This window comes from Panulirus ornatus, chromosome 58 (assembly GCF_036320965.1).
Source record: "Panulirus ornatus isolate Po-2019 chromosome 58, ASM3632096v1, whole genome shotgun sequence".
Taxonomy (NCBI): Eukaryota; Metazoa; Arthropoda; class Malacostraca; order Decapoda; family Palinuridae; genus Panulirus; species Panulirus ornatus.
Window position 1 is genome coordinate 18,089,684 of NC_092281.1, and position 25,186 is coordinate 18,114,869.

At 42.0% G+C, this 25,186-nt stretch overlaps 1 pseudogene; it reads left to right on the top strand.

Moving 5' to 3' along the window:
• Nucleotides 1-14,960: 14,960 nt before the first annotated feature.
• LOC139766598 (growth hormone secretagogue receptor type 1-like) overlaps nucleotides 14,961-25,186 on the top strand; it is a 211,893-nt pseudogene continuing 201,667 nt past the window's right edge.

Genomic DNA, 25,186 nt, shown 5'->3' on the forward strand with positions numbered 1-25,186 from the left:
TTATCTGGATGAAATGTTGAGAAACAGCTCTGGAACTGAAAAGAGAATATCAAAGATTTAACAAAGTTATGTATTCATGTATTTTTGTCCCTACTTTTGAAAGGAAAATTCCAAGCACTGTTTCCCCGAGTCTGAATCTGAAAGTATAGAAGACAAGCAAAAGTTAGGTCTTGTAAAATGGTCGTGACAACTGTTTGTGTTGGCGTGTTACCAGGATGTCAGCGGGAGGTCGGGAGTGTTACAAGGATGTCAGCGGGAAGTTGGGAGAGTTACTGGGGTGGTAGAGGGGGCTGGGAGTGCCAGCGGGAGGTTGGGAGCGTTACTGGGGTGTCAGCGAGGGTTGAGAATGCTGCAGGGATGTCAGCGGGAGAAATCTTTCGAATCCGATCGTAAACCATTTTGTTATATACATTCATCTAGCCTCTCTTTCTCTAGGAGGTTATGTACCTGTTTCTGCCGCTTATTCTACTTCTCTTTCAATCACTGTCATTCATTCTTTCTCAATTTAACTGTCTCTTATTCCCAATGCCATACTTTCTTTTGTTTCCTTACTTTTAACTCACTAGTTTGGTCTTTCACTACTCTCAGTTTATAAGTCTACCTCTGTCACTCTCTCTCTCCGTCTCTCAATCACTGACAGTAACTCTATCTTTCAACCTTTTTTTCTACCTCTCTTACTCTTATATACCCCCTCACCTTTACTCTCTCCACTTAAGCATGGGGAAAAAATAGAGCAGCTGATGACGAACTACTTCGCAGGAGAAACGCGCGGGAAATTTTCCCGCGCAAGGTGCCAGGAGCGGCGGGCACGTCAACAAAAACTTTGTGCGTGTTAGCGACGCTGGTTTATGTCCGGGTCACATGAGATTTGGCGAAGTGGTGGGGTGGTTAGGGGTGGGTGGGGAAAGTGTAGGAGGCTTTACCTCGTAACAAACTTTCCTGTTAGAACTGCAGTGGTTTATACAAGAACTTTCTTCATATGTAACGTCGTTTATAAACTCTTTGTTGCAGTCCCAAGGGTGCGTAACCCTTATAAAATTAGTTTCTCCCGCGGTGTCATATCATAACGGGAGGTTTAGTGTACTGCTGTTCCTATGTGTGTAATTTTCTTCTCATGTATGCTCACCTATTGATATATGAGGCTCCTGCCTCGACCATCCCCCATTTCATCCTGAGTCCCCACTACCGTCTCCACTACCTCAGTAACCCCATTTCGCCTCTATTAAATTACCTTCACCAAATTTCTACCCAATTAATTTCCCATCACCCCAATTTCACCCTTAAACTCCCCCTCTCCTCCACTGCCTGCACCGCCCTCTCCCGTCACCACACGTATACCCATTCGTTTATTTATAACGCTGAGTTCGCCAGCATAAAAAGATATTATATTATGTAACCTAATATCTTTTTAAGTTATATATTTGACGTTTGCAAATTGAACTACTGAGTGTTGTTGATGCTAGTGTCAGAGCAGGGTCGCCTAGGAGGGTACGAGCGAGACTAATATACGTAATAACATGAAACTAAGTAACCTAAAGGAACAGTGAAATATTTGAATAATCTCGAAGCGGACCAAGCTAAACGTCCATTAATCTTGATGCCAGGAGCGTAAACTCCCCAAACGAGAAATAAGATGATGTTACTGCCATTTCTAGCTACAGGGAAACGGCTACGATAGTGTCAAGTGACAGAGAAATGCATTTTGAGTGATAACGAAATACTGCATAGATGATTCTGGCCTAGATGAGTATAGATAAAGTGAAGGTGTAGTGAACAGGGAGGTCCTTCTGCATGTCTGAGATGTAGGTTCTGATATTGTTATCATAGTCCAATAGTGTCATCCTCTGATCCTCGTCGTTGAGATGTGGGTTCTAATCCTCTGATTTTGGTGGGACGAAGGCTCTAATCGTCGTTCACTGGTAAGATGCAGGTTATGATCCTCTTTAACCTGAGCATGTAGACTCTAATCCTTTGAAACCTAGAGAGATAAAAGGTCCATGTCCCCTTAAACCAGATAATTGTAGGTTCTGAGTCTTTTAAAGTGGTGAGGCGTGATATGTTCCTCTCTTAAACTCGGTGGCATGTTATGTGATTCTCTTTAATATGGTAAGATACTCTTAACCTTGTGAAATATAAGTTCTGATCCTCTTACCTGGGTGAGTTGTCGGTCTGATCCTTTTGACCTCATAGGATGCAAGTTCTGATCCTCTTAACCTAGAAGCTGTAAATTACAATATCCTTTACCTGGTAAGATGTTGGGTACGATCCTTAAGCTGATAAGATGTAGGTTGAGATCCTCTTAAAAGCGGTAAGATGTAGGTTATAATCTTAGCTGGTGAGATATGGGTTCTGATCCTCTTACCTGATGAGATGCAGGCTATGATTCTCTTACGTGAGATTTAGGTTTTGATTTTGTTTTACCTTGGCGAGGTGTAAGCTTTGATCTTTTATAACAGGATAAGATGTTGGGTTCCTTTAAGTGAGTATGATGCAGGTTCTGATCCCAGTAGACTTGGTGAGATGTAAGTTTTGATACTGAGTCAAATTCCCTTTCATCTTGTAAGAGTCTCAATAAGGTTACATACAACGACGAAATATATGCATGAAGGACTACACATATATATATATATCTTTGTCCATCTATGTATTACGTGAGTTCGTAGGAACGAACTGGAAAAAAGGATCTGACTCGAGGCGTTTCTCTCTCTCCTTTATTGTCTTGTCCAGATTCTCCATCTCTCTGAATCTTTTAACCTCCTTTCTCTCCTCCTTTTACCAGTTTCCTCTGGTGACCTCCATCGCTCAAGCCTCGCTTCCCTTCCCACCTTCCGCGTCACCCAAGCCAGCCACTCACGAGAGAGGGAGGAAAGGTTCTTCACCCTCCAGTACTGCCAACTTCCCTGAAGATGATCCCCTTGAGAAGGTCGGAGAGTTTTTAATTCTATTATTATCATTATTTCCTCTCCAACCTCTAAATGAACCTCTACCGTGAGAACCAGTCCCTCCCTTACACCTGCACCTCTACTTGACGGGCTAGTCACCCTTCACCTGCACCCCTGCTGGGAGAAACAGTTGCTCCCAGCTGCACCCCTGCTGGGAGAGCCAGATGCTCCCACCTGCACCTCTGCTGGGAGAACCATTGTTTCCACCTGCACTCCTGCTGAGAGAGCCAGTTGCTCCCACCTGCACCCCTGCTGGGAGACTCAGTTGCTCCCACCTGCACCCCTGCTAGGAGAGCCAGATGCTCCCACCTGCACCCCTGCTTGGAGAACCATTGTTTCCACCTGCACTCCTGCTGGGAGAGCCAGTTGCTCCCACCTGCACTCCTGCTGGGAGAACCAGTTGCGCCCACCTGCACCCCTGCTGGGAGAACCAGTTGCTCCCACCTGCACCCCTGCTGGGAGAACCAATTGCTCCCATCTGCACCCCTGCTGGGAGAGTCAGAGCCCCCCACCTGCACCCCGACCGAGAGAGCAAATCCCCCTCCCACACTTATATGCCTTACCAGGAAAGCCATTCCCCCCGACACCTGCACATCCACCGGGAGAGCCCCACACCTGCACACCCACCGGGAGAGCCAGCCACCCTCCTCTCCGCCCACGGGCCTATCAACCTCCCCCTCCCCCAGCCTCACTGCCCGTCACAAGAGGGTGAGTCATCGCGACGCCCCCCACCGTTCTCCTGAAGCCTTTTGTCTTGTCCACTCCCCCCCACACTAGGGCTTTGTACTCTTGACTGACGACGACCCAATTTTCACCTTCTGAAACCCTTGAGCCATCGTGGATTTTCCTTTCTTCAAGTGCCAACTTACCCTTCCACCTGTTCTATAGCTTCGACACACTTCAGCCACCAACGACTTATGTTCTTGTAAGTGTCCACTTAACCTCCAGCACTGCTCACAACACTCTGGCTAACCGAAAATACTTGGCAAGTTTTGCTACGAGTGGCGTCGACGCGAGTTCACATCAGATCTTTAGTTATGATAACATTTTTTGAGGTCTTTGCTCTACCGGTGTGAAAGTCTGACCTCTTACTCTCTCTCTCTCTCTCCACTTAAACCTCAGTTTGGTCTGAGTTCACGAGGGTCTTCTCTCGTTAGACTGTGAATAACTCTCGCCTCTGATCGTCCTCCTACACACACACCCCTCTCCCTGTCCAGTCTCAAGGTTATACGTAATTTTGAAAGAAAAATATTTTTTTTTGCTCCAAGTACTTAATATATTCTCGTCTCACTTTCTCTCTTGGTCTTCACCTGGCTTAGCCTACCATGGTCTTCCTGGTGAACCAGTTTTTGCCAAAGGTGGCGAGGACCTGGTGACCCAGTTCGAAGCAGCTGTGTTAACATGGTGACCAATTCCTGGCAATTGCGTCGACCTGGTGACCAGTTTTCGGCATTAGTCGAGACTTGGTTGCCAGTTTTTGATACTACTGGGACATGAAAAACAGCTTTGAAGACTAATGGGGGGACCTGGAGACCAATTTTCGGTATTTGTGGGGACCTCAAAACTCGTTTCTCATGACTCATGCAAATTTCTTTAAGCAGTCAAAATTTTGCCAGAGTTTTAAGTTGCTGGTCCCTGTCACTGGTTCTAATGAAGTTTAGAGTTATGGGTCTATGTCAGATGTTCTATTTAAACGTTGTTAATCGCCTTCCTCAGCGGTTCTTCGCCACCTTCAGCGGTTCTTCGCCACCTTCAACGGTTATTCGCCACCTTCAGCGGTTCTTCGCCACCTTCAGCGGTTCTTCACCACCTTCAGCGGTTCTTCGCCTCCCTCAGCGGTTCTTCAGCTCTTTCAGCTTCTTCGCCTTCCTCAGCGGTTCTTCGCCACCTTGAGCGGTTCTTCGCCACCTTCAACGGTTCTTCACCACTTTCAGCGGTTCTTCGCCTCCCTCAACGGTTCTTCGCCTCCTTCAAAGGTTCTTCGCCACCTTGAGCGGTTCTTCACCACCTTCAGCGGTTCTTCGCCTCCCTCAGCGGTTCTTCGGCTCTTTCAGCTTCTTCGCCTTCCTCAGCGGTTCTTCGCCACCTTCAGCGGTTCTTCGCCACCTTCAGCGGTTCTTCGCCACCTTCAACGGTTCTTCACCACTTTCAGCGGTTCTTCGCCTCCCTCAACGGTTCTTCGCCTCCTTCAAAGGTTCTTCGCCACCTTGAGCGGTTCTTCGCCTCCCTCAGCGGTTCTTCGGCTCTTTCAGCTTCTTCGCAACCCTCAACGGGTCTTCGCCACCTTCAGCGGTTCTTCGCCTCCCTCAGCGGTTCTTCGGCTCTTTCAGCTTCTTCGCAACCCTCAACGGGTCTTCGCCACCTTCAGCGGTTCTTCGGCTCTTTCAGCTTCTTCGCAACCCTCAACGGGTCTTCGCCACCTTCAGCGATTCTTCGCCACATTGAGCGGTTCATCGCTTCGTGCTCACGAGGTTAACAAAAGAAATTAGTTCCTTGTTGTGATCGGACTTTGATATATCGATTCTAGTGATCAGCTTGATTTTATCTTTTCTTTTTTAACGAAAGATCAATATAGATGCTGGAACTAATCAGATGAATTAGTGACTTAAGGTTAATGAGGCGAGCTGGTCATTAGAGTGGAAGCGATTTGTCATAGATTTTGAATGACTGGAGAAAATCATGGGACGCGTGGCACACACACACACACAAACACACACACACACATACACAACTGTCTGCTGGCAAATACCAGCATAGCTTTCAAGTATATGGACAAGGAAATATTCAGTTACCTGTTTACATCTTACATAAGGGCAAAACCAGATTATACTTCTCAAGTACTTAAAGAAGCACAAAGGGCTGATAGAGAAGGTCTAGAGGAGGGCAGCAAAAATGGTACCAGAGGTAAGAGAGTTGAGATACAGGGAAAGACTGGAAGTATTTCATTTGCCCACTACGAGAGAGAGAGAGAGAGAGAGAGAGAGAGAGAGAGAGAGAGACCTGACCACAGCCTTTAAAGTTTTAAAACCTGTGCGATGATGAGGACAATGAACAATATTCTTCAAGAAAGATGCAGGGATAGAACAACCAGAGAACATGGCACGAAATTATGAAGAGATCTTACACTAAAATGTAAAGAGGTAATATTATATCACGAGTGGTGGATGAATGGAATAAACTAAACTGAACAAAGATGTGGTATATGTGGAGAACATATATTAAAGTTTAAAAGGTCGTATGATAAAGTGAAGGAAGATTGGGGGGGCCCCCAGAGTGTAAAACTCCCTCCCCTTACAGTACAAGAAGGTAAATACAAATAGCTAATAATACAATCAAATATAATCACGCAGACAAGGGAAAACTTTTGTAAATTCAGAGAGCAAGGCGAGAAGAGATGTTTTGACGATATGTGTGCCACAAAAAGCTAAACGTATCGACCTGTGTTCTTAATGACATAATCTCTCCTAAGCTCCTCGCATTTTCTAGCTGAACTAAGGCATTTATCCTATGTCGAAAGAACGAGGGAAAAGCCAACCATCACTTCTTCCTCTCACTCAAAATCTTCTCCGACTTAGAAAGTGAAAGAAAAATTCTCGTCACAAGGATCCAATAGCGATCATTTTCGTCCACATTATTGAGTCACCGCTAAATCTGGAGAATGCCGGTGTTAACCCTCTTCCACCACACATATTACTTCAGTGATGATATAGCAAGGTTTTATTGACTAGTTCTGTCACATATTATTCAATAAATTCGGCTAATGAAGTCCTCTGTCAGCTTTATATATGTTTATTAGTGACTGCTGTACAAAGTGTACTTTAAATCTTCATGAATCTCTTAACAAAGTGTGTCGGGACAGCCTTCGTCGCCGACGCCGCGCTCGCGCGAGAGAGATTTGAATTTTGCCAAAGGAAACGGTCGCGTCATACCTTCATATGGGCGTCATAATTCTAAATTAACCAACGATTATTATCTTCAGAGCCGCAGTAGTTTTAGTTACGGAATAAGAGCGAGAGAAAAACTCGTAGTCATGTGCATTTCCATAAAGAATCGCAGGAAACGATGTTATTCAGAAGCGCTAGAGATCGCGAGGTTACTTTGGAATGTGAAACATGTGAAGTAGATGGGTAAGAGGAACACGAAAAAATATCTATTTGCATATCCCTCTGCTTGTGTGTCGAGCCGGCTAACCTTACTTAGCTGGTGAGCATAGCAATGACCCACCTCTATTTGGACTGGCAAGTCTTTAACATCTCTCACTTGAACTCGTAAAGTTCAAGCGTATTTAGTAGCTAAGGAATATGAAACCATTTTATGTTACGTTTACGTAATACATGTCATATAATATAACAGTTCTATGTAATAAATATCGGCGTTCTATATCAAATAGCATATTAGTTTTATATGAATATCTTATGACGCACAGGATAAAGGATTGTGTTTTTATAAAGTATAAAGCAACCTTATAACATTCAAGAGAGAGAGAGAGAGAGAGAGAGAGAGAGAGAGAGAGAGAGAGAGAGAGAGAGAGAGCGTGCGCGCACTCGAGCTAGATCACATTTCTCTAATGATTTAGTGGTATTATCAATCTCAGAAACGACACACCACGGTATTGATATGGTATACATCAAGTAAGCGAAGTGCATGGGCTCCGCAGATGAAGATAACATATCACTTATAATCATATAAGTATACCATTGCATATATATATATATATATATATATATATATATATATATATATATATATATATATATATATATATATATATATATATTTTTCCTATGAGTCCACGGGGAAAATGAAACACGATAAGTTCCCAAGTGCACTTTCGTGTAATAATCACATCATCAGAGAAGACACCAAGAGAGAAATACAAGTCAGTTGATATACATCGAAGAGAACAGCTGAGAACACAAATATTCTACAGACACTAAAATAAGACAGACTGGCATCAATTAAAAAAAAAACATATTAATAAGGAAAATACACCAGGTAATATTGCCGAGCCACAAAACACCACAGTAATTACGAGAGAAATATCCTCTCTTATCCTGGGAATTAAACGAGCGGCAACAAACACCAACACGAAGTACTACAGCCATAAACCCTGGAGGAGCCACCGGCAGCGCGAGACATGCCCGAGATACGCTGATGTACTCCAGGTGGGTTAGCACTCTCTGACCCCGGCCTCTCACGCGCCTCCTCCTCCTCCTCTCCCACTCCCACTGTGAGGCCTGTTGATAGAGGGCATCATTTGTTTGTTTATGGTCTGTGTTTGTATTTTTTTTTTTTGCGCGCGCGCTCGTGTGTGTGTGTTGTGTGTTGTGTGTGTGTGTGCGTGCGTGCGTGCGTGCGTGCGTGCGTGCGTGCGTGCGTGCGTGCGTGTGTGTGTGTGTGTGGCAGTTACCTATCCAGTAAGGTAAGGGAGGGGAGTTCTACACTCGTGGGGGCGCGCCTCCCTCCCATCCCTTGAGCTTTCTCCACAAACCATAACTTGTGAAGCAATTTCTATCATGTCGACATTTAACAATGTCACGCCTAAGTGAATCCCACTCATCTCCTTCCCTAACGACTTATTAAAGTAACACTTGACGTCTTGGTTCACGAGTGTTCTGCTTCATCTTAAGTGAAGCTTTCCTGGTCGTTCCATCCTGGTAACATTTGGAGGAGTGTTCGTCGTCTACGTCATCAGTCGGGTTTATAAAACGTAAAAAGTCACTGTGATCAGGTCACCCCTCACTCTACTCTCTTAATTCTGGTACCATTTTTTTTGTTGTCCTTCTCTATGCTTCTTTTTTACATGCCGTGACCTAATTTGAAAGGCATATTTTTAGTTTAGGCCTTATGAGCAGTTTGTTCAATACTTCTGGTACACAGATTGTGTGTGTGTGTGTGTGTGTGTGTGTGTGTGTGTGTGTGTGTGTGTGTATTCCTATAAATGCATCTTCACCTGTAGGCTCCTCTGTATATCTGTCTATGCCTATGTATGTTTCAGTATGTGTTCATAACCACAACATTTTCTTATCATCATCATCAGCCCACTTTCACAACACCAGCCCTGGTGTGTGTGTGTGTGTGTGTGTGTGTGTGTGTATGTGTGCACACCCCATCAACACCACCTCAATCTCTATTTCAACCGCACGTAACAAGATTGCGCCCCCCCTACCCTAACCCCATAACTCCCCCTCACCCCCGAGACTAATACCACCTCAGCCAGCTCCCATCACTCTCTTGCCCCAGTGTTCCTGGCATCTCCAATCAATCTTTGGGTCGTTCATCATGTGGCAGCACAGTATAAAACACAACCTTAAAGATCGGGAACATCTAAAGTGCCCCCTTCCCCCCCTTGTAAGCCAAGATACGCAACGCACTCTCCCGTGTATTTTGGTAGCTTTTACGACGACGTTAGAAAGCGAGTTAGTTGGGTGATGGGCCGGTTAAGAGGGAGTTGGTTTGCTTCCTTATGTCCGAGGGAGGGGGGATGACTGCGCCGGGTGGGAGGCGAGGATGGTACACAGAGGTGTGCCCCACGGCCTCTACAGGTGTGGACGGAGGTGGCAATGACTGATGGAGTTTTCTCAGACAAAAAGAAAGAAATAATATTGCCGACGAAAATATGGGATACACATGTTTCGCCTATTTTCGTTGTACACAAATACCCAGGTATATAAAAATGAGCATACACACACCACACACACACACACACAAACACACATGCGCGCGCGCACACACACACACGTTTTGATGAACTGTTCACTGTCTACGTCAACAATCTGGCTTGAGACGTATAGGTTTGTACTCAGGTCACCCTTCAACCTTCTCTCTTCCACAGTGAGCAAGGCAAACTTAAGGCCTCGAAAGCTCCAAAGTCCTAAACAGTCGCTCTCCGAATCCAGACTTAAAAAAAAAAACCCAGTTCCACGCTCATCTGAAACTACAGTTCCCAGTTATGTTCGTGCTATGCTTTCTCTCATGCATTCTGGACACTAACCCACCTTTCCAGCGTTCACATCAACTAGGGGGAACTTCAGATCAAGAAGTACAGTGATGTGTGTTTGCCTTTTCGTGGGCGAGAGAGAAGAACAAATGAAAAATGGTTGTTCAGCGTCTTCAGTGTGAAGTTGTTCTTTAAACATTAAGAAGATCTTGTGATATGATGAGCCAGTGTTATATAGTACCGTTGGAGAGAAGGGTAACTGTGCTGGTCGTAAACGAGAAAGAGTAACTCGTACAACCCTGGGAAATTCAGTTTCATAAGAGAGCAGGTTTTCGTGATCAGGTGGAGGTGGAGTTCAAGTCTGAGTTGAGAAGGAGGGAGGGAAGGAGGCTTTTTAGTGCCTTGTCAAGTCATAACAGTGTGGAAATGTTTTGTCTACGTTGTGGGAAGGGGAGATTTGCGAGTGTTGGTTGCTTGAAGTGTGAGGTCGAGGTAAATCTATTTTCCCTTGAGGATGGGTGGTTTTCCGTGGGGGAGAGGTGTGTGGCACGATTGCACGGATCTGGTTTTTTTTTCCGTGGGAGAGGTCTGGTGCAGTCGTACGGATCCGGGACCCGGATATGTTGAGGTGGGATTGTAATGGCAGGAATTTCTGCCTCGCTGTGCAGGTGTTGAATATTTTTTTGTTGGTTGCCCAGATACGATCGATCGAACCTTCGTGTGAGTGGTTTGTTTGGTGTGGTTAGTGGCTTTGTTACGTGAGCTTTTGAAGGGCTATATATGACCAGGCAGGTGAGGCACAGTTTAGGGTGGAGTGGATGTACTGTTTGCAGTGGAAACGAAGAGGGGTTTTCGTCTTGCCCAAAGCTCTTACTTATATATATATATATATATATATATATATATAAATATATATATATATATATATATATATATATATATATATATATATATATATATATATATTCCAGGGGTCACAGCTCTTGAAAATTATTGACGACCATCCAATGTATCATTTCAAAAAAATTCTTTATACTGTCCTCATTAATCACGTCATTCAGTGTGTTTCATTCACCCACCACACTCGTGTAGTATGAGGACCTTGTTTACATTTTTTTTTCCAAACAAGTTTCTTGCTTAATTTCACGTTATTCACTCTAGTACTTTATCCCAACATCTGTCCACTGTCTACGTCATCGCTGTGTGTGTGTGTGTGTGTGTGTGTGTGTGCGTGCAATTCTAACAACATACATACACAGGTTCATCACCAGACACGAATACACACACACACACTGACACCCACCTCCCGAGTAACACACCCCCGTGGATATTTACACACACACACACACACACACACACAGCTGCAACACCTTATACACACACAACCTGTACCCAACTCTCACCCCCACCCACTCCCTCAACATACTTCAGTACCACACCGTCGAGGTCAATGGTCACCCACACTACCTCCACTCAACAGCTTTAAATCATACTTATAAGAATCTCTCTCTCTCTCTCTCTCTCTCTCTCTCTCTCTCTCTCTCTCTCTCTCTCTCTCTCTCTCTCTCTCTCTCCTCACAGCCGCTTCTTCATCTCGGGAACTCGTTGAGACACCAGCCCGTTTGTCTCCTCCTTCCCTCCCACCTGCTGTAAATTATGATGATAAAGAGCGAGTAACGTCTCCAGCATTGAGTCACACGACGGTTCTGTCTGTGGTCTGTGTCATTCTGGGCATGAGACGGTATACAATGGATCGAGAGAGAAGAGAGAGAGAGAGAGAGAGAGAGAGAGAGAGAGAGAGAGAGAGAGAGAGAGAGAGAGAGAGAGAGAGAGAGACACACACGCTGTGGTACCAGCGGGGGGGGGGGGGGGGTGAGAGAGGTGACTGGGGTCCCACAAAGGCGAGTAGGACTACTGATAGTTGACCTCTGACCTGGCAGATCCGGCACACCTTGACCCAGGAGGTCGCGGGGTCTCTCCCCCCCCCCCACCACCCCACCTCCCACAGCGCCGGCAGCTGTTAAAAGAGACAGTCACTAAGTTTAGAAACCTCGGCTTGGACACACACTGTCCCCAGGACAACTTTCGAAACCAAAACTCACGACACCTTGATTTCAGAAACTGTGGCCTTAGAAAACCTGGGCCTAGGAGACCTGGGGGTCAGCCTGTGGCTCCGGAACTCAAGTCTCCACACCTCATGTCATCAGGGAGGGAGTGTCGACTGTGACGTCAGGGTAGGGAGGGAGGACAAGTGCCTCTGTTTACAAATCGTTAGACACTCGGCCAACCACACGGCAGGTGAGGCGCTCGGCCCGTGTGCACATCTGGACAGGAAATGAATTGGTCATCCTCAACATATTTAGAACCGATACTGCAGTGTCTAAGCCAAGCAATTATAGGAATTACAATTTTACACACACACACATGTATATATATATATATATATATATATATATATATATATATATATATATATATATATATATATATATATATATATTGGGAAGGATCACAATTTTGCGCGTGATCAAGATATTCCTGAGTCCACGGGGAAAATGAAACACGAAAAGTTCCCAAGTGCACTTTCGTGTAATAATCACATCATCAGGGGAGATACAAGAGAGAAATATAACAGTCAGTTGATATACATCGAGGAAACGAAGCTTCGTCTCCTCGATGTACATCAACTGACTTATATTTCTCTCTTGTATCTCCCCTGATGATGTGATTATTACACGAAAGTGCACTTGGGAATTTTCGTGTTTCCTTTTCCCCGTGGACTCATAGGAATATATATATATATATATATATATATATATATATATATCAAAAGTACGTTTGAGAGTTTTTACCATCACAGGACCAGTTTAGCCTATCAAATACACATTCTTCATAATGATAACGTACGCAACTAATTCCATTCCCTCTTCTGCGATATATTGTCTCATTCAAAGCAGTAATTTACTAAGGCCTCCAAGCGTTACAGTATCATCTCTGTTAAGACAGAGTAGGAAAGCGTAACGTATCAGATAAGCTGAGGGTAAACTGACCCAAAAGTATCTAATAAAACACATAATTCAAATCAGTGCGAAACTAAACTGTGTTTTGAGACAGACATCTGCTAGATGGAAAGATATTAGTCTCTATAATGTTTACAATAACGATATTTAAAGCTTAGATCAACAAAACAGAGATGACGCCTTGCAAGGCCCCGACTAGAAGCGACAGTGACAATGAAGAAAAGTGAGAAAGACAATCATAAACGAAAACGGGAACTTTGTTATCATATTGACAAAACATTTACAAGTCAAGTTATAAAAGGTGTTAATGATAACTTTCACTACGAGTGACATAAACACGATGATTGTCAACGAGTTGAAAATTGATATATGTAGAGTGTTTAGGAATACTTTTGTAGCAAAAGTGAGGGAATGAAACACCTACAATATATTGGAAGGTCGAAAGAGCTTCAGCTATACAGACCTGGAAAATTAAGAAAGATATATGGAAGTTTATGAACTCGAAACACCTTTAAAGGAATGTAAGATATGTGCATTAAAACTCCACATAGTATGGACGATAAAGATATCTATAATAATTCCGTGGAATCGATCATAATGGAACCGAACGACATGTAAGAGCCCTAAAAGAAAAAAAAAAAAAATAACATCTCACTGTTAAGAAAGAATAAATGAAAAATATGAACGAAGAAATATTTAAAAGCACACAAGACACGACAACGGTTCAACAGTTCTAGACTAAAATAAGACTGACAGTTATGTAATGCGTATGGCGGCAACCTTTTATAAACGGAGAGCAGTATTATAAAAGCAATATATATATATATATATATATATATATATATATATATATATATATATATATATATATATATATATATATATATATCCAGTAAGAGCCACATACTAGCCTTTGCCTTATGGGAAAATCTAGTCGTTATTAATTCGTAAGTAGATATTTACTTTGTTTTCTCTGTTACTATTCTATATTTCATTACGTTTCTCGTAAGTAGATATTCACTCTTTTCTTCGTTACTATTATATATTTCATTACGTTTCTCGTAAGAAGATATTCACTCTGTTTTCTTGGTTACTATTCTATATTTCATTACGTTTCTCGCATAATTCTTCCGACCAGTGAAAATGAAACACATCGGGTGATCATGATTACAATTCTAACTGATGTACGTCCCCCATTTAAAAATCTGTCGAAGCACCTCAGAAAACTACTAACAGTAACCGAACGCAGCAAAAGCAGCTTAGTAGACGCTCGTTCAGGTATAACAAAAGTAACTCTCACTTAAGCTATAAAAGGCAGCACCTAATCTTTTTTTTTCTCTCTCCATTTTCAGCAGAAGGTTGTCCCTCTCAAAATCAGCGTTCATCTTTTAACATTTGTATTTCAACATAAGTACAATGAATTGTTTACCGTAAATATTCTCCAGTGTTTAAGGCAGTGCGAGATGAAGCATCCTTTATGGTTATTCATCACTGACAAGAGAAAGCACGTATCATTGAAAAAAACCGTAACACACACACACAAGACTACTTGAGAATAACCCTGGATGTTGGTAGGGTAACGAAAAAAAATATCTTCATGGGTCATTTCCTGTGAGATCATTATACCCTTCCTTTAGTCCTTGTCCTCTATAATTTTCTGTGAACCGCAACAATAAACTCAAACTTATAAAACCTGGCATGAGGCAATATATTTAGTTTAAGCAGAAATGCACTGCTTGTCGTGACGCACGAAACATCGCGTCGCCCATTGGCGGGAAGAATGTGACCACGGAGCACCCTCATTGGTCCGCGAGTGGCTGAAGTCGTGGTAGCTCACGCCTAACTGGCAACTCGAACAAATACATATTTTTTTCTTGTATAAAATACATACAAATTGTATATAAGATAAATCCTTCTGTCAAATCAATAAACAGAGCACCCGATTAAGCAATTATTTTAGTGTACATTTGACTGATGTATATTGAAGTAAAAATTCAACAAACTGGTAACGCAGAAATGGCGGTCTTATATAAAGGAAACTCTTGTCGGCCAAGCCTCAGTGCTTCCCTGATCGAGTTTGTGTGAAGAGTGTTAAACTTTCACGCCGTTTGGCTGCTGAGAGAAACTTTCTGCTTAGTAATGTTGCATGTTGTATACCATTTCATAGATTAATTATTCATTTCATAGCATGATTTAAAGACACTTGTTTGCTAAACAGGGATATGGACTGCAATGTTTTCATCCCGTTATATTAAATATCACCTGCTCCAACCCAAGTTCAGTTTTCACCTGTATAACTCGGGAAACGCGAAAGCAGAAATTCCTGTCGACTTGCGTCATGGTACACGCATGACTGAGGATGTCTGTTCTCCCTGAGAACTACCAGGGATGGTCAGTGGGTGACAATAAGTCGACTGTAATTATGGAAAAAAAAAAAATATGTACAAACCACCAACCGGAGGCTCTGTCTTATATCTTTTATGACCCGTAAGTACACAAGAGACGTGACGCATGAGAGAATGAGAGAAGCAAAGTTCAGGAGAGCGAACTGCGGCCTCCATTATTATCATCCTAACCTAACCATTACGCCAATTTCCAGTCCTGACAATAGATCCAAAAATTCCATTGTGTTCATGACCTGGGCCTATCTCCTCCCTACCCCTCTATTACCCTCCCCAACCCAACCCCTCAAAAAACCCATCTCCCCCCCTCACTCCTCCTGAAACTATTGCCCTGAACACACCATTGTTTCAGGGCGCCATTACATGGCTGGTCCATTACTGGTGTATCGAAGGCTGTGGGGATTGGATGTTCCTGATTCTGACCTCTCTCTCTCTCTCTCTCTCTCTCTCTCTCTCTCTCTCTCTATATATATATATATATATATATATATATATATATATATATATATATATATATATTTATATTCAAAGACAATACATTCCTTTGAAGTTGAACATCTTATATATTTTCTATCATTTTCTTTTTGCTATTTGTGTCCCTGGATATCGTAAATGGTATCGTAAAAATCAACTTCCTTCCTTTGAGTTACGACGATACGATCTTTGAGCACGGCGGGTATACATACGATCCTTCAAGACGAATCTTCGACCCTTGGGTATATATGGTCATGGCCTCTGACCTTCAATGGTTAGGTCAAAGGCCAGACCAACTTGATATCAAAGGTTATGAAGGGGAGGGGGTTTCTCTGGGTTATCACCAGCGTCATTCTACAGCGTAACCTGCCTGGCTTATTAACTCCGTCGTGTGCCGCCGGCCCGCGCTCACCCACATTCTCTCTCTCTCTCTCTCTCTCTCTCTCTCTCTCTCTCTCTCTCTCTCTCTCTCTCTCTCTCATCCTTCTTCTTTTCTCTCTCTCTGTCGTCTCTCGCCAAAAAAACTGTACCGCTTGCTCTCCCATGCACCGAAAGCACAACCTCTCACTCTCTCCCCATACCCTACAGCTCTTACTCTCTCACCCCGCAAGAACTCTCACTCTCTCTCTCTCTCTCACTCCACCAACAAAAGCTCTACCTACCTCTCCCGACAATAGCGGTCGCTCCATCTCACTCTCCCCAACAACAGAAGCTCCAACCACCAAACCCACAGGTGTTTTTCTATCCCCCAGACCACAAGTTCCTTCCCAACTACCATACCATACCTCCTCCTCCTTCCCCTTCCTCCTTCATTACGTACCTCAGCGGTAATGTCCCATACAATAGGGAAAGCAATAACATAATCAAAAGTCACTACTAATACAACGTAATTACGCCCTACATCTCTACGAAAAAGTCGTTTTCCTCCGATGACATTCGAAACACCACAATACAACCCCCGTAAATAACACAAACATGATCATAACCACATCCTCCACTCTGTCTGGCATAGCCCCACATAACCAACGTCACAAATTATGCTTCGCCAAAGCTAGGAGTGTTGTACGGTCGCTGTAGTGTTTTTTTTTTTCCTCGTGAGCAATATCTCATGTCTACTGGGAGGTTATATTCTAAGCCCAAGGATGGGACACTGCAGCTCACACCTCTGGGATGGCTCTTCCTCCGCATCTTTATCGACCCCGAGTGGAATCAAAAGAGATTCCCGTCTGACTGAATTTTCCTAGCGTCGTCTCTCTCTCTCTCTCTCTCTCTCTTCTGTACTCCATGATGTTGCTCTCTCTCTCTTCTTTAGGTATTATTTTGGCCACTGGTTTCGTGAGTCGTCTGCGTATGTCGCGGTCTCTATAGCTCGGATCTGGGGGACGGGTTTGATAGCTGCTTCCCACGGATTGTGTGTGGAAACCGACCTCTCGAGGACTGACCGTTATTTTTTTTTCCCCTGGAATAGTTAAGTTATGGAGAAGAACAGAGTTATACGAGGCATTACTGTGATCACATCATCTTCACACCTACAAGACAAGGGTTGGAATCTCTCAACGGTTCCAAGATGAACATACAGAAACACCTACAGTGAAGACATACGTCCATCATACAGGAATTCATCCACCATTATACAGAGAGGCAGAGGTGTACATACACACACACACACACACACACACATAAACCATACGACAACCTCACCAAATCAATGTTCTGATACAACGAAGGTTTACCACCAAATCATTAACAACAGTTATAACAATGACGATCAAAATATGTAAAAATCTACCCAATATTAAGCATCATGGCCGAAAAAAATTTTAATTGCAGTATGACGAGGCTGTTGGTCAAAGGCTAGTATGCATGACAGCAGATGTGACCGTAATTCATACACTTTTGTCTTTCCAGCTAGGAAAAAAAAAAAGATATATAAATGATAATCATTACACGGGTCGGCAAAGGCTATTAGGGGAAAAAAAAAATATCAATCGTAATGTAAAATGAATGAGGTTAACTGGATTCCATTTTTCATCCGATGTTATATTTCAATGTTATTGATATTGTTGGGTTATTAGCGGTAAAGTGATGTTGTGGAAGTGCCGGGAGCGAGAGGAGAGGGTTGAAATAAGCGGGTCAGTGTGAGGATGGAGAGCAGAATAGGACGGTGACACGGGTGAAGTGTGGGAAAATTATATTTTTCTCTCTCTGGGGTAATTCTCTCTCTCTCTCTCTCTCTCTCTCTCTCCATTTATCTCTCTATATCTCTCAGTATCGCTTTCTCTTCATTACTCATATTCTATTCATTTTACCTTTGCCCTGGACCTGAGCGAGACGATTCAGATGTCCTAAGACGTGTTCTGTGTCAGGAGAGAACACCCGATACTAGACGTGTTGTGTGTGAGGAGAGAACACCCAATACCTGACATGTTCTGTGTGAGGAGAGAACACCCGATACTAGACGTGTTCTGTGTGAGGAGAGAACACCCGATACCAGACGTGTTGTGTGAGGAAAGAACACCCTATACCAGACATGTTCTGTGTGAAGAGAGAACAGCCGATACCTGACATGTTCTCTGTGAAGAGAGAACACCCGATACCAGACGTGTTCTGTGTGAGGATAGACCACCCGATACCGGACGTTGTGTGTGAGGAACGATCACCCGATACCAGACGTGTTCTGTGTGAGGATAAAACACCCGATACCGCTTGAAGATAAGGGAGAAAACAGTCAAGCGCATTTACTTACCACTTGGGAAACACAGCTGTTATATATAAATTACCGTTATGCGAGGGGGTAATGAATGTGTACGCAACCTAACTACCAAGTGTGTGTGATATGAACTGCTTTTATCTAGCAGATGCGGGAGACACACAGAGCTGCCGTATATCTACCAAACGCGCGGAGAACAACGCTGTTGAGCTGCGTGTGCAAAATGTGAATTAAGGAGCGTTTAGAAAGACTTAAGGTAACGCTAAGTAACGCAAAGTAAACATAAGAGGAAACCCTTGTCTCCTAACATCGTAGATATCTGGTAGATAAGACGTAGATAATGTTGATAAAGCTTTACAGAGAAGGGTTGAGGCAGGACTTGGCCACATCCCGTTGGCATCATCTGATAAATAGACTTACGAAAAAAAAAATCTTGTCAGGTTTATCATAACGAAAAAAAAAACAACAACAACAATGTTCACATAAAATACAATACTCGAAAAAAATCATGTCAGGTTTATCATAACGAAAAAAACAATGTTCACATAAAATACAATACTGGAAAAAAAAAATCATTTCAGTTTCATCATAACGAAAAAAAAATATATATAATGTTCTCAGAAAATACAATACTCGAAAGCTCTGATATATTTTGTAAAGAATACAAGAAAAACATCATGAGTTTTGACAACATCTACAGGATCTCTAACTCGTAGAATACTTGTGGTCTACAGAGTTCCGGGGGCGGGGTGTGTGTGTGTGTGTGTGTGTGTGTGTGTGTGTGTTAATACAAATCCCTTCCTCCCTACGTCAGGCGTAGGACGAGACGATGGGCTTGGAGGAGGAGGAGGAGGAGGAGGAGGAACCACGTTTCTGTGAGGTTATAAAAAAAAAGAAAAAAAAATGGATCGAGTTGCCAACGGTATGCCTTCTTAATCTATATATATATATATATATATATATATATATATATATATATATATATATATATATATAAACTGTAGAATCAAATTACTTTTAAACAGAGGGTAAAGAAGGGATTATAATTCTATTAGTAAGTGATGGGATATTGTGTTCAATTAACGTTATTCGTTCTGGTTGTCAGCAATCTCTCTCTCTCTCTCTCTCTCTCTCTCTCTCTCTCTCTCTCTCTCTCTCTCTCTCTCTCTCTCTCTCTCTTACTTTGAGCCTCGCATACCACTGTCAATGTACCACTTGGAGTCTAGTTACCAGCAGGTGTGTCCTTTCTAACTGCTGAATGCCAGCACCTAGTGTGTGTGTGTGTGTGTGTGTGTGTGTGTGGTTAATACTGTGTGTGTATTATGGGAGAGAGTGTGCTACACTCATGCTGCCAACGTCTCTCATGCTTGTGTATATGTGTACCATGTCTTTATCTATATGTATGCACACACACACACACCAGAGCCTAAGCCAAGTACCCATTTGTCGACAAGCCCCGACGGGGCCAGCCCGTGCTGAACCATGGTCATTAAAGCTAACCACTACACTATGGAGGCCCGTTGTGTGTGTGTGTGTGTGTGTGTGTGTGTGTGTTTTCTACCTGCCTCTCCACAGAACAGCAGCCACAACATGGAGCTATGTCTCCCATTCTCTTAGTGTTCCGGTCTGTTGCTTTAACCTGACCACACAGTTAGGGATCTTATCATCTCTGGTGTTACTGCTCCTGTTACTGGTACTTGTGCTACTGCTTCAACTTACGTTGTGTCGCAACGGAGTTACGTGTTTTCATTGTTAGTTAACATGGAGTATATAGGTGGTTGTTTGTTTGTTTGCTGTCGTGTTTGTATGTTGTGAACTTTAGAGATATCAGTACCTTACCTCAGGTATATGTCCTTCTTACCCTCATATACCTTACCTCAGGTATATGTCCTTCTTATCCTCAACTGCGGCAGACTGGCTTCTGACCTGACCCTTACGGATCAGGTCAAAGACTGTTCCATCGTACCCAAACGTACCAGGATTAGAGTCTTACACCCATGTTCGAGGGTCGTAGTTTCGTGCACAAGAGTCGTCCTGTCGTGCAAAAGGGTCGTACTGTCGTGCACAAGAGGTATAACTATCGCTTTCAAAGGTCGTACTGTTCAGTTCAAGAGTCTTATTGTCGTGCTCAAGATCGTAACTATTGTTGTTTAGGGTCGTACTATTGTGTTCAAGGGTCGTACAATCGCATTCAGGGGTCGTACTGCCGTCATGGAAGGTTGTATTGTCGTGTTCACGTTTTCACGGGTCCTGTTAAGCATAAACTAATGACGAAAACTGAAAACGTTCATGAAATTTCATCACAGCCGACGAGCCATCACAAATCATACTCAAAATACGTCTTACATCTACGTTTCCCCCCAAAACTGTATAAACGATAAGTTCTAACTTTTCCTATGTCGTGAAGGAAATTTGGTACGTACGTAATGTCTGTTTTCTATACTTGCTTGTCCATCTCTTAAGGGGGTGTGTGGCTTTCATCTATACTTCATTTATAGCCTTGTCTCGGTGAGGACGTCTGTCTGTAACTGGGAAAAAAAAAGAGACAGATAAGTCTTCTTCTTCCAGGATGAACACGAGATAAGTCTCCTTCTTCTTCCAGGATGAACACGAGATAAGTCTCCTTCTTCTTCTTCTTCTTCCATGATGAACACGAGATAAGTCTCCTTCTCCTTCTTCTTCTTCCAGGATGAACACTTGGAATCTTTACTCAATCCTCAAGTGAATGTAAATATGTCACCCTAACGATGACATGTTACGGGAATATAAACTCAACATCACAATGAGGTCAGCCACATCATGTCTGTCTCTCATGACTTCCGAGGTGCAGGAGGACCACATCATGGAGCCACACAGGCGTCAGGTGGGCCCAATATTTTCCCCCACAATTGATCATAAAAGAAACGTAACTCCCCCTCGACGTGGAGAATATAGTCCCGGGTGTTGGCTCCAGACTTCTGCCTCAGGGGTTTCCACATTGCCAGATGTGGTGTAATAGGTCCAAATGTATATATATATATATATATATATATATATATATATATATATATATATATATATATATATATTAATTTTCCAAAAGAAGGAACAGAGAAGGGGGCGAGGTGAGGATTTTCCCTCTAAGGCCCAGTCCTCTGTTCTTAACGCTACCTCGCAAACGCGGGAAATGGCGAATAGTATGAAAAAAAAAAAAATATATATATATATATATATATATATATATATATATATATATATATATATATATATATATATAAATATATTCGCCATTTCCCGTGTTAGCGAGGTAGCGTTAAGAACAGAGGACTGAGCCTTAGAGGGAATATCCTCACTTGGCCCTCTTCTTTTTTCCTTCTTTTGGAAAATTAAAAATGAGAGGGAAGGATTTCCAGCCCCCCGCTCCCTCCCCTTTTAATCGCCTTCTAAGATACTCAGGGAATACGGGGGAAGAATTCTTTCTCCCCCTATCCCCAGGGATATATATATATATATATATATATATATATATATATATATATATATAGTGCATAGGAACGCGCACTTCCATACAACATACAAACCTCCAACAGCCAGGATCGAACCCGGGTCCCCTGCGTAGCCTAGCACACACACACACAAACCTACATTTCTCCAAACAATTCCACTTACAAGGGCACTGGTGGAGTTATTGCTGATACTCGCCCCAGTTGACACAGGCTAGCTCGAAGGCGCTGGTGATTAACAATTATTCCATGTGGTATAATCCCATTACACCAAACCATTATGAGATAAGTTCTAAACTTTCGAGGAAAATGAAATAATTCATGAAAGCAGAGGAACACTCCGACGCTATATATTCTTTCTCTCTCTCTTTTCTTTTTTTTTTTATTGGGGAATTATATAGGTCAATAAAGTGGAGTTTCTGTATGGCAAGACACGTTCGAGTTTTTCCACCCAAAAGTTTCGTCAAGAATATATTTAGAGAGTGTCCACAACAGCGGGTGTCGCCTGAATACATCAACAGGTTTAAATAAAGAACATGAGAAAATTGGTAATACTGAATTATACATGCAAATACAGACACACACACACACACAAACATACATACACACACACGTGCAGTATATATATATATATATATATATATATATATATATATATATATATATATATATATATATATATATACTGGAGATGGAGGGATGGAATTCAAAAGTTTTGAGCGATCGGGGCCTGAACATGCATGAGGGTGAAAGACGCGCACGGGATAGCAAAATGAATTGGAACGATATGATATACAGGGGTCGACGTGCTGTCAAGGGCTAGAACAGGGAATGTGAAGCGTCCGAGGTAAACCATGAAGGTGGTCATGGGGTTGTAATAATAATAATAATAATAATAATAATAATAATAATAATAATAATATCTCCAATGTGTACGAGACACTCGCCTCCTCTGGCATGATGTCAATCCATTCAGCACAGAGAACTTGCCACGCTGAATGAAAACACATACATAATGAGGAGAAGGAAGACCCTGATTCTGTGTTCATCACTGGGAACTATAACTCCTGGGATAGAGATCTGGATCAGTGGACATATATATGTCTATACATATTTGCAGTCTTTAAAGGAACGAACATCTGCGAATCGGGTTCAAGCGGATTTCTCACAATGATACATCTGTAGATCTCAAGTCGATCGTATCTTTTTGATGTTCGCGCGGCTTCTGTGTGTGTGTGTGTGTGGGTCACAGAAAACATCTATCTGGCCGAAGGTCTGAAAAGGGGTTAATAATCACGGCTTCAGAGGCTAATAATAAGTAATCGCCGTGACTCACAGGGGCATTGAGAGAGAGAGAGAGAGAGAGAGAGAGAGAGAGAGAGAGAGAGAGAGAGAGAGAGAGAGAGAGAGAGAGAGAGAGAGAGAGAGAAGCAGGTCAGTCAGGGGAAAGATCTCATAAATGCCATAATCTGGAGGAGGAGGAAGAGGAGGAGGAGGAGGAGGAGAAAGAGGAGGAGGATGGTTTACCTCAGATGTGAACAGCCTCCTCACCTCGACCCTGCAGACCTCCAATACTTCTCAACCAACTGCGGGAGATAAGAAAGAAATAACTCTTTGACTTCCCCGTAATCTCGGCATATTTTTTTTCTTTTTTTTCGGCGCCAACTTTGCGAAACTCCTCGTAGGCCGTGCTAACGTGGAAATCTACAAGGTCGCGGAATTTCACTTCGGTACGTTATGAAGTTTGTGAGTTGCTCCCCACCACCGCCACCACCACCAGAAAAAAAATACAGCCATATTTTTCCTCTATAAATGGAATATACAGATGAATGATACTTTACAAATGGAATATACAGATGAATGATACTTTACAAATGGAATATACAAATTAATGGTTTCTTTATAAATGAAATAGACATTAATGGTTTCTTTATAAATGGAATATACATATTAATGTTTTATAAATGGAATACAGATTAATGGTTTCTTTATAAATGGAATATACAGATTAATGGTTACTTTATAAATGGAATATACAGATTAATGGTTTCTTTATAAATGGAATATATAGATTAATGGTTTCTTTATAAATGGAATATACAGATTAATGGTTTCTTTATAAATGGAATATATAGATTAATGGTTTCTTTATAAATGGAATATATAGATTAATGGTTTCTTTATAAATGGAATATACAGATTAATGGTTTCTTTATAAATGGAATATATAGATTAATGGTTTCTTTATAAATGGAATATACATATTAATGTTTTTTTATAAATGGAATATAGATTAATGGTTTCTTTATAAATGGAATATACAGATTAATGGTTTCTTTATAAATGAAATATATAGATTAATGGTTTCTTTATAAATGGAATATACATATTAATGTTTTATAAATGGAATACAGATTAATGGTTTCTTTATAAATGGAATATACATATTAATGTTTTATAAATGGAATACAGATTAATGGTTTCTTTATAAATGAAATATATAGATTAATGGTTTCTTTATAAATGGAATATACATATTAATGTTTTATAAATGGAATACAGATTAATGGTTTCTTTATAAATGGAATATACATATTAATGTTTTATAAATGGAATACAGATTAATGGTTTCTTTATAAATGGAATATACAGATTAATGGTTTCTTTATAAATGAAATAGACATTAATGGTTTCTTTATAAATGGGATATACATATTAATGTTTTTTTATAAATGGAATATAGATTAATGGTTTCTTTATAAATAGAATATACAGATTAATGGTTTCTTTATAAATGAAATATACAGATTAATGGTTTCTTAAGAACTCACTGTCGAAACCGGGTAAATAAATATTCACGTGATACACTTCGCGGAAATGACTGAAAAAAAAAAAATAATCTTCAACAACGGTAATAGAGGAGAGAGAAATATACTAAGATGCAGGAATTTCAACTTAACGATCAATACCCGGAGGTAGGAACCCCCCATCAGCAGCAAGATAATGTCTTGCTCGGCCGTTATTTCGAAGTCAGAAGTAACGAGGCCCCAGTTAGCCAGACACGCATGCCCGCCCTGTTCTCCAGAGAGAATCTGTGGCCATAATTCTCACAGAGAAGTTGGTTGCTCTCCCCTCACTCCTCCAAGCTGAAGGATAAAGGGTCATCCATGGTGGGGGAGGAGAAAATGGGTGGAGGGGGGTAGTTGTGGGGGGGAG